Source organism: Lathyrus oleraceus, chromosome 5 (genome assembly GCF_024323335.1).
Source record: "Lathyrus oleraceus cultivar Zhongwan6 chromosome 5, CAAS_Psat_ZW6_1.0, whole genome shotgun sequence".
NCBI lineage: Eukaryota > Viridiplantae > Streptophyta > Magnoliopsida > Fabales > Fabaceae > Lathyrus > Lathyrus oleraceus.
In genome coordinates, this window is record NC_066583.1 from 408,433,870 (window position 1) to 408,445,570 (window position 11,701).

Below are 11,701 nucleotides of genomic sequence, written 5' to 3' on the forward strand. Positions count from 1 at the left end.
AGAACGTTACATGTAGCATTCGAGTTTCTAAACCAGACATGATAAGTGTGGAAATAAGCTCAAAGGAAATACGAGACTTTGGATCTTAGACAAATAAAAGCTAATCACTTCGATTTAGTACAAGCCTATTACATATCGAGTTTAGAGTGATGATGTAACGGGATATCTTTCAAACAAAACATTTGGTTCTTCTAAAAAAAGAGAGCCCTTCGACGCAGTTGCAAGATCTCCGACTTTGTCAAGAATTAACAGACAAGGACATTGTAACGCGCGCTATGAAAGCCGAACTTAACACATTCCGACTGTGACAGGACGACATTAGCATCGTCCATGCTTTCAGCAATAGTTTAACCACGATATCAAACCATAGTTGTGCGAAGCATCTGGCCCTTGCCTTTTGTCTCGTTGAAAAAACCAGTTGCAAGGTCAAAAACATGAACACAAGTAGGACCAAGACTTGCAGTAGGTTACCAACACGGATTGAATACACCGGTAACGTCATCATACAACACAATGAAATACATGGTTTAAACTTTATGGCGATGATACCTGCAACATTTCCCAATCTCTTTGAAGGCTTGCCGCCAGATAGTGCCACAGGCTTACCAATAGGAATGAGATAGTCAGTACTCTGTAACACATCAGTGGTCAGAGCAAAACCTGCGGTAAGCCGCATACCAGATCAAACCAGAGTCCCAACAAGACCAAAGTGAATTACCGCAAGACCCTGTTTACAAGATGAATCATCATAGTCAGCTACAAGTGGCATTGAGTTTCTCTCCCAAGCATGGTGTCGACTGTTATCCATTAACCGCTATTCAGCAATACGTACAGAATAATATCAAGCCTACATATAACCTGCAAAGAAAACCAAGTCTTCAACATTACTACATAAATGGAATCAACCACTAGGCCATAACAGGAAAAAAAAAGCGTATAAAAAAGAGCTTCAAACTAGACTTCAAATGGAGAAGAGGCAACTAATGTGATTTGTTTCCGTAAGAAAGATACAGTTAAGGGTCAGGCCTTTCTAACAGGACAGTAAGAAGCCAACCAATCCATATCAATGCATAATAGTACCTTGCAATACACCAAAAGCACATCTGATCAATAGACAGCCAATGCAAATGGAAAATATGGTCAAATAGTAGCCAGAACAAAGTAGATGTTAGTCAGATTCTGGTATGATCCACACTTCCCCCAGGAGGCAAGATTGGTACATCAGCTCAAGTCGGAATGAACTAAATCCTTATGACAGTAAACAACATAAGAGGTTTGTGAAATCCTACTGTCAAAAGGTTTGGAGTATCACGAGCAGGTAAAAGTCAAGTTCTATGTAAAACAGTAAAATTACAATTCTTACCACCACAGGTATATAGTTTACTGCTGCAAATGGTCACGCATTCTTTGAAGATTCTTACCAACAAAATGATCTCACCTTGCCATATTCACTGTTGGGGACCACACCTAAATCTAGATGAGATTTTGTTCTAACAGAAAATTTTGGATTTCTGCCAGCTCATAAGGAGAAGATTGAACCTCGTACAAGGCTCTATAAATAGGGACCTCCAAGGATGAAGATGGGGAGACCCCACTGACGCCGTTGCTCTGCAAAAAAGTAACCTTGAAACATTACTCAAAGCTCTGTTAGTGAAGGAGGTTGTTGAGTCTTCACACTGAAGCTCAACCTACCTGAGCTAAGCCTCAGTTCATTCGAAAAGCGATTCATCATTAAGAACGAAGACTGAAGGGAGAATACCGTCACTCTTCACGAAAGAGGAACGATCCACAACTCCAAGGTTTTCTGAGATTATCAAAACTTCATTTTGAATCTTAACAGGTTCGCGTTGGATTCCACCGTCCTAATCACAACAGGGCAGCGATACTCAGTAGAGGAAAAGACGACTTACGAAGAAAAGAGAGAAGGAAGGTACTCACCAAAGGTCCTATTCCACTCCTCGAGTTCGCCGGAAACGTTGTTTTTCGGTAAGGTTACTTCATCTCCTTCTTCACCTTTTTTTTCGCATACGCTTTCCGTCGATCACGCATCGATGTCATGACCACATGATAAACTGGTTTGGTGAATATATGATTGTGCATTAGCTTTGTTGTTTTAGATTCGTAATGTTCTGGATTGACTGTTGGAGTTTGATTAAGGTTTTATATGAGGTAGATCTTTGATTTATCATGCGATAATGGAGTGATTAGAACTGTTTTCCGATTTGGGGCTGGGAGGTTTTGGCAAGACGAGTTCAGAATTTGTCTTCCTCTTGTAGTCGAGGAGAGGTTAGGGACAAAGGAGAAGAAATGTAGGGTTTCGTTGAGATTGAGAGAGAGGTCCGGAGAAGGTTTTCTTAGGGAGTTGTGTTTGGGAATATAAGTGTTATTCATGACAAAAGATTTACTTTAATGCTGACGTTTCTCATTTCTTTTCATTTTTCTCCTACATTAATGACAATTAACTTGGGAAAACTAGGGGTGGCAAAATGGATGGATTGGATGGATATGGATTGGATCGTTAATGGATGGATCAAAACAATCCATTATCCATTAAAAATCCACTAAATTTTTTTTAAAAATATCCAATCCAATCCATCCATTAAGAATAAAAATCCATCCAATCCATCCATTATCATATTTTTAGTGGATGGATATCCATCCATCCATTTTTTTTCTTTAAAATTTTTCTTTGAAATTTATTTTTTTTAAAAAGTTTTTTACTTTTTTTTAATAAAACAATATCAGTTTTTTTTTTGAGAAAAATTATTTATTTTTCAAAAAACAAAATATTTTTGTATTTTTGAAAAAACTAATTTAAAATTTTTTTTATATTCGTAAAAAAAAAAAATTAATTTTTTTTTATATTCGTAAAAAAACAATATCAGTTTTCTAATTTAAAAATAAGATTTTTTTTTCAAAAAAAAATTGATTTTATTTCGAAAAAAAAAATATTTTTTATTTTTTATAAAAAGAAATTTAATATTTGAAAAAAAATATTTTTTTAAAATTAGATAAAAAAATCTATTGGATCATTAAAATGTGTTGGATGGATTGGATCAATCCATGTTTATAAATGGATGGATTGGATCAATCCATTAATTTAATTTTTTATGTAGTGGATGGATTGGATGGATTTTTTGATGGATGGATTGGATGGATTTTCTCTTAATGGATCCAATTGCCACCCCTAGGGAAAACCCATGTTCATGTGACCGTTGGGTTTTGGAAAGTTTTTCCATTCACTTTCCTCGTTGGTCTCCCTGCAGAAGTGGGAGAGACTCGGTTGGAATCCAACCTAAGTGTTGGACTGGGCCAAAGATGTTTTTTCGCCCTTAGGGCTTCTTGGGTTAGGCCCAGCCGTTTTTTGAATGATGGAGCGCCCTGATGGGCTTCAAAGGCCTTCATGGCCCATTTGGTTTTTTTACATATATATAGTTCTTTCATTTTTGTTACTAGCATAATAATTCATTTGGAATTTATTTATTTTTATCTTAAAAGAAAAGCATCATTTTTATTTGATTAACTAAAGTCTTATTATCATAATTAGCTAATAATCAATTGTAGAATTTACTATTATTTAGTTAATTAATTAATTTTATTATCACTATCATAGTTTGTTACTTAAATATAATTTAAATAATTACTCATGAAAACTCGTGTGCGCCACTATTTTGATTTGTTTATTTATTTGTACAAATTATTGAGTGCACATGAATGGTGTGCCATAATCATGACAAGTTTTTTCAATTTCACCAATTTAAAACCATCCAAACTAATTTCAAGGATAAACCATAAACTTCTCGATTCAAAGTCGAGCCCATTTTCAAGTACCCTTGTAAGTCGATAGCTTTTAGCATCGCCATTAACCTCACATAGCTTACTCTTGGGCTTTCTTACAATGAGACCTAGTCGATCGTTAATTGGTCGATTAGATGATCGATTCACTAAATAAAATCCAATTTATTCACAAAAACACAAATTACAAACCTCGATCCAATGTCGAGTATTTTTATCCAAATCAAATTAAAATACCCAATCACAATCAAATACCATTTCATTTGGGAAATGAAAAGAGGGATGGCTTTGAGTTTTTAATTCCTCTCCTCGATCATTTGAATACGAGTTCTCTTACTCGGTTAGTCAAATAGTCGTCACTTCTATCCACATAAGCACAAATAAATCGAATCATTTTTAAATAAGAAAAGAAAAGGGAGATGACTTTGAGCTTTCAACTTCTCTCCTCAATTGTTTGAATACGAGTTCTCTTACTCGGTCAGTCGAATAATTGTCATTTTTCCTCCAACTCATACCGTAAATCAAATCATTTTCACAATAAACCATACGAAAAGGGAGATGGTCTTGAGCCTTCGATTCCTCTCCTCAAATGCTTGGATATAAGTTGTCTTACTCAGACATTCAAGTACTTGTCGTCTATTCTAAAATACATCCACCGCACACAAACATATTTTCATAATCACTTAGATGAAAAAGAAAGTGGTCTAGAGTTTTCTATTCCCTTTCCCGATTATTAGGATACGAGTTGTCTTACTCGGCTATCCGAGTATTCGTCATCCATTCAAAACACCTTAATCATCATTAAATCACTTTATAATTAAGGATGAAAAAGGAAGTGGTCTAGAGTCTTCTATTCCCTTTCCCGACTATTAGGATACGAGTTGTCTTACTCGAATATCCGAGTAATCGTCATCCGACCAAAGATATCTCAACACATCAAATCTATCCTTTCTCTCCCTAGTGCGATCGAAACCAATCAAACATAACATCCAACACATCAATTCAACTCGTCACCCCCCGCGTGACCAAAACTCTATTCAAAAAGAACACTGTTAATCATTTCTAATGCGCACAACAAACTAGTGATAGAGCCTCCACCGAGAGTAGACAAGCCAACGTTTAGCCGTTAGAACGCCGACCTACACAGTCGTTCATCAAACAAAAGACACCAAATATTCGTAGTAGCCCAAACTCTGAATGCTCTGTTTTACTTATTGCACCATAAGGATACGTAGGCAGGAGATTATTGTATCTTCGCGAGCACACTAATAAAAAACCTCCTTTTTACCCCTTCTGAGGTCTTCATCCATATCTATTATCAACTATAATTACTCGAAGAAAACAAAAAACATAAGTGTAGCGGGGTATTTGTTACCATTAGAAATAATGACTAAATCCAAGGTAAATCATACAAGTCGAGTCGCCACCGCACTTCTATTTATCCAAAGGAATGGTTAGAAAGCGAACAAAAACCTAATAGTTTTAACAAAACTAGTAAAAGAAACAGAGATCTGGGTAAGGGGGTTGGTTATGCAATGGGAAGGTGTTAGGCACCCAAAATATCCTAGGTACTCCTAGGGAGCCCTTTTCATACTTGTTGCAAAGGTTGTTGTTTTGTGAAAATTTGTTTGTGCAAACATGATTGAAGAGATGAGAGGAGAATATACAAGTTATTTACATTTTGTGTTTGAATGGATAAACCCATTGCCTACGTACCATCTTAAAAAAGATTAGGATCAAAACCTCGTAGTTCGGGGTAAAGATCTCAAAACAAGTTGGTGAATTGATTGGTCCAAAAGCTTTAAGGTCTTTTGTTATCAAAGGGAGAAAACTCAACCAAACCCCAAATCCACCATGTGAGGATAGCTTCAACATGCTAGTGAGGGGTTAACCCTATAATAAGCATGGAAGACTAATTGTCCATCACTAAGGATATAGGTGAGTATTATATCTACCACAAAGATAACTCAAACCTAATAGCTAAAGGTTATGGAAAATTTGATTAAGAAGGTGGCCATTGGAACCACAAAAGACATTTAAATGGGTTATACTTACCAATTAAAAGTATGTACAAAAATGGTCAAAGTTGACTTAAAAGTTCAATTCAAAATAAGTGTTATGAAAAGAAAGTTTGAAAATCAAAAGCATAAGGCTTAGGTTTCTAATGTTTGAAAACAATAGTTAAATGTTTGCACAAAAGGTTTTGGCTCGTGTTAGAGTGGAGAGAAGAAGAAGAAGGGGCTAAGTGTAGGTGTTTAATTGGCTGCATTGTATGGTAAAACACTAGCTGGATTCTAATGTCTTGACTGATGTCATGACATGATGTGGAGGTGTTTGTGGGACTGCATTATAGGTTAGAATACCTAGCTGTACTCTGATGTCTTGACTGATGTCATGACATACTTGAGTAGTTTACTGCAGGATTAGCTAATACAGGATGTATTGAATGTCAAATTGGATGTTGTGACATTCATCCCTGTCAGCATATACTGAGGAATAGAACAGGTGGTGTTCTGTTAGAACTCAGTATTTATTTTCAGTCTGGTTTACAAGGAAATACCAGACCTGGCATAAGGCCTACTGTCTGAATGTCAAATTGGATGTTATGACATTCATCATTGACAGCATATACTGAACAATAGACAGAGTGGTGTTCTGCTACACTTCAGTATGTTTCTCAGTCTGTTCTTCAAGAGGATAACAGAACTGACTTAAGGCTAAATGTGTAAATGTCAAATTGGATGCTTTGACATTTATTAATGTAAGTTGTTACTGTAGAATGGACAGATTGGTCCTGTACAGTTCGGCAAATTTGTACAGTCTGTTTTCAGGAAAAACAGACTTAGCATATGGTCCTTGATGTCAAGCTGAATGTTGTGACATTCATTCCTGACAGCATATGCTAAATTGTAGGTTGTTTAGTTTTTCTGTTTCAGCATTTTTCTTAGGCTATTCTTCAGGGATTCAACAGCTGAGAGAAAATCCAGGAAACCAACAACCAAGCTACATTTAATGAACCTAACAAATAGCCTATTTGTTAGTAACCTAGATGTGGAATTTAGGGGAACTCGCGTGACCTTAAATTCAGGAGAATACAAGTACAAGGCCCAAGTGCTGCAATATAAAAGGAAGTCATTCCTTCATTCAGAACTGGGGATTTTGAGGCGTGAAGATTTAGTGTGTCCATCATACTTCACTGCTGTATTTTTGTGAGTCTTGTATTAGACATATCTTGTAAGCCAAGCTATTATCACGTAGATGATTGCATTGGTATAGGGTGTTCATTGAGTTGTAAGTGTTGTGTCACTCTAAGCTTTTAAGCGTGAGTGCTGTGTATCTTGATTAAAGCTGTTAAGCACAATCAAGAGTTGTTTGAAGTGTGACTTCAAAATTGTCTTTAATATTGATTAAAGGTAGTAATCACTGAGGTGATTGAGGGGGAGTGAGTAGGAACTATGATCTTAGTGTAAGATTGAAATTGCATTGGGTAGGGATTAAGTGAAGAGTTGTAAACGAGGGAGTTTAGCTTTGAATTAATACTACTAATAGTGGATTTCCTCCCTGGCTTGGTAGCCCCCAGACGTAGGTCATGTTGGACTGAAATGGGTAAACAATTACTTGTGTTATTTACTGCACTTACTTTTAAGTTCTGCATAATTCTTGTCTGTGCAGAATTGGATGTCATAACAACTCGTGTGACATCGAAAGTCTGATAACTAGAATTTCAATTGGCATCAGAGCAGACACCCTGCCTGTTAATTTCTGGGTGAGATCTAGGGAAGTTACTTTCTAGTACCATGGACAAGGATATAAGAAACTCAAATAGACCACCCATGCTGGATGGCTCTAACTATGATGACCGGAAGCCTCGTATGATAGCCTTCTTAAGGTCTCTAGACAGCAAAGTCTGGAGAGCTGTCAACAAAGGATGGGAACATCCAACGAAGACAGGTGAAGATGGAGTCAGTGTGCAAATTCCTGAAGAAGAGTGGGACAATGAGCAAGAGGCATTAGCCCTTGGAAATTCTAAGGCCTTGAATGCATTGTTCAATGGAATCAGTAAGAACATCTTCAAGCTGGTGCACCATTGTGAGCTAGCTAAGGAAGTTTGGGATACCCTCAAGATAACTCATGAAGGTACCTCCAAGGTGAAGATGTCCAAACTTCAGATGCTGACCACCAAGTTTGAAAATCTGAGGATGAAAGAGGATGAGACTATTCATGCATGACTTTCACATGAATATTCTTGAAATTGCAAACACCTCTGGTGGACTAGGTGAGAAAATGGCTGAAGAGAAACTTGTAAGAAAGATTCTCAGGTCCTTGCCTAAGAGATTTGCTATGAAGGTCACAGCCATAGAGGAGGCTCAAGACATCTGCAATATGAAGGTGGATGAGCTCATTGGTTCTCTCCAAACCTTTGAAATGGGCTTGTGTGAGAATGATGAAAAGAAGAACAAAAGCATAGCATTTGTATCAAATACTGAAGAGAATTCAGAAGAAGGAAACATTGGGGGAAATGAAAGCATTTCAGAAGCCCTAGCCATGCTTGGAAGACAGTTCAACAAGTTCATAAAGAAGGTTGATCAACAGGGTAGACCTAATGTCAAGAACTCTTCATATGACATCAGTAGAAAGTCAAAATATGAAGAAAAGGTCACTCATGGCAAGGGAATCCAGTGCCATGCATGTGAAGGTTATGGTCATATTAGAGCTGAATGCCCTACATTCCTCAAGATGCAACAGAAAGGGCTAGCTGCCACCTGGTCTGAAGAAGACTCTGAGAGTGAATCTGAAGGAGAATCTGCTAAACATGTCACTGCTCTGACCAGTGTTTGTGCCTTAGAGGATAACTCAAGCGGGGATGAGCTTACCTTGGATGAACTTGCTGCTTCATATAAAGAGTTATGTGTTAAAAGTGCAGAAGTATGTATCCAAGGAGAAAAGCAGAAGAAACTCATCAAAAAGCTGGAAGCTGAGAAACAGAATCAGCTGAAAGTCATAGATGGTCTGAATGGTGAGATTGCTTTGCTGACAGCTAAGCTAGAACAAATGACAAAATCCATCAGAATGTTGAACAAAGGAACTGACACCTTGGAAGAGATTCTAAAGGTAGGACAGAAGTCAGGAACCATGTCTGGTTTAGGCTTTGCTAAGAAGTCTTCAGCTGAACTCAAAAGATCTAAGGCTGAAGTTCAGAAATTCAAGCAAAAGTCACAACCGATGTCTCAACATCAGAGAACCAGAATGAGTAACCATCAGAAGAAGAAATTTCAGAGATGGAGATGTCATTACTGTGGTAGATTTGGTCACATAAAACCCTTCTGCTACAGGCTGCATGGTTATCCCAACCAAAATACTCAAGTCAGACCTAAGCAGAAGGCGTCTAAGCTTAATGCCAGCAGGTATCTAAGCTTAATCGCTCCCTTGAGAATCAACAATGTGTTGCTAAACTAGCTCACACATCTCCAAGGGCTCATACCAGACAAGACTGGTACTTTGATAGTGGCTGCTCAAAACATATGACTGGAATGAGCAACTTATTGGTGGACCTACAACCCCATGTCACCAAGTATGTGACATTTGGTGATGGAACTAAAGGAGAAGTCAAGGGTGTTGGTAAGCTGGATTGCCCTGGAGTTCCAAAACTGAGTAATGTGCTGTTAGTAAGAGGACTAACTGCTAGTCTCATCAGCATAAGCCAACTATGTGACCAAGGATTCAATGTGAAATGCACTAGGGGAGGTTGTGTGGTGTTGAATGGTTGCAACCAGGAAGTAATGAGAGGAGCCAGATCCAAAGATAAATGTTATCTATGGATATCCAAAGACTCACTCTTCTCCCCCAAGTGCCCCTTAGCCAAGGGAGAGCTGGGAGTGAAGCTGGAACATGGAATACGTGGACAACTTCATTTAAAAGGAATGAAGAAGATCATCTCCAAGGAAACAATCCCAAATTTGCTTGTGAAAAGAAAGGCAGACTGTGGAAAATGTCTGATTGAAAGCTGTGAGTCATTGTCAAGTATTGGTCATCATACAAATGGAGCAGTAGCAAGGAATAAACAGATGTGTGGACCACTGTCCATTGCAGAAGCTAAGTACCTAGCTTCTAGTAGTAGGGGTTCATCACTGGTATGTATGAACCTGATGCAGACTGAGTACAATGTCACTCAGAATGTCATGACATTGAATGCTACTCAGGTTGACAAAGTTAAGGGCAAAGAGGGAATGCGCGTCTCTGAGAAATTATAGCAACTAATAATACTAGTTAGCTACTGTTTAGTAAGGCAACTTATTAAACAATTAAGAGTGCACTCTGAGTGGTCAACAAATAATAGACATTACTCGTGCAAAAAGCGTTTACTATTCAATCGCTTCAATCCTCAGTCTTGCAGATTTTCTTCCAAAGAAACGGTTCAACTCTCCTCCGATACGTTAATCATGTTGCACAAATCCGACTTAACCACCTACACGACCATGTCTGATTCCCCCAGCACTGAGTCTTGCAACCCTAACCGGGAGGATCCTGTTGCTGACGCTGCAACTTCGTCCCATGCAAGAAGACCTAAGGAAACGGTCTCCGGATTTTCATCAGAAATCGCTCTTGATGAACAAACAAGGGAAGGCTCGAGGTATGTGCATAACTCCATTGCAACTATTGTCACTCAGATACTATCTGGTAATCGGAATGTTCCTGGGGTTTCTGTTCCCTTGAACACTATCATACCTGATATTGTTGCATGTCAAGATAACACTGTAGTGTTAAGAAAGAATGTCTCTGACAATGTTGAGCAACCTGAGGCTCATGAGGGGTCAAAAATTGACAAACCCTCAGGCAATGTGAGGGGTGAGAAGGTCGGTGTCACTCAAGATGTCAGTGACAACCCTAATGATGACACTATGAATCTGGAAGAGCTCTCTGACAATGAACTGTTGACCTCAGTTGTCCCTAGCTTAGCCAAAAGAGTTAGGACTAGGAGAGAGAAGAAGACAGTGGTGCAGAGGTCCCTAATTAGGGAGGTGGATGTGACAACTTCTCCCAAGCAAAAGGTGACTCAGAGTCCCCTCAAAAGGAAAGGACATGGACCTGCAAAATCTTGGAGCAAGGAGGTGCCCAAGAAAATGAAGACCAAGGCTGTTGTGGTGGAGTCTGATTCAGATGTCCCATGTGATGTCACAACATCTCTGTCTAAGAAGAAGCCAACCACTAGCAAGCTGGCGGCTAGTGTCCCAGAGGTACCTATTGACAATGTGTCATTTCATTTTGCCTCTAGTGTGAACAGGTGGAAGTATGTCTATCACAAGAGGCTGGCCTTGGAGAGGGAACTAGCTCAGAATGCCTTGGAGTGTAAGGAGATTGTGGACCTTATTAAAGAGGCAGGACTAATGAGAACTGTGACTCAACTCCCAAAGTGCTATGAGACCTTGGTGAAGGAGTTCATTGTCAATGTGTCTGAGGAATGTGCAGATGGGAAGTCCAGAGAATTCATAAAGGTCTATGTGCGTGGCAAGTGTGTGACCTTCTCTCCCTCAGTAATCAATATGTATTTGGGAAGAGCTGATGTAGTGCAACCAGAGCTTGAAGTGACTGACAACAAAATCTGTCAAGTCATCACTGCAAATCAAGTTCGGAAGTGGCCTCTTAAAGAGAAACTGGTGGCCAGCCAACTCAGTGTGAAGTATGCCATGCTACACAAAGTTGGAGCTGCCAACTGGGTGCCCACAAATCACAAGTCAATTGTGTCTATGATGCTTGGAAAGTTCATCTATGCTATTGGAACCAAGGCAAAGTTTGACTATGGTACCTACATCTTTGATCAGACCATGAAACACGCTAGGAGTTTCAGTGTGAAGGGACCTATAGCATTTCCTTCTCTCATATGTGGCATTGTGCTGAATCAATTCCC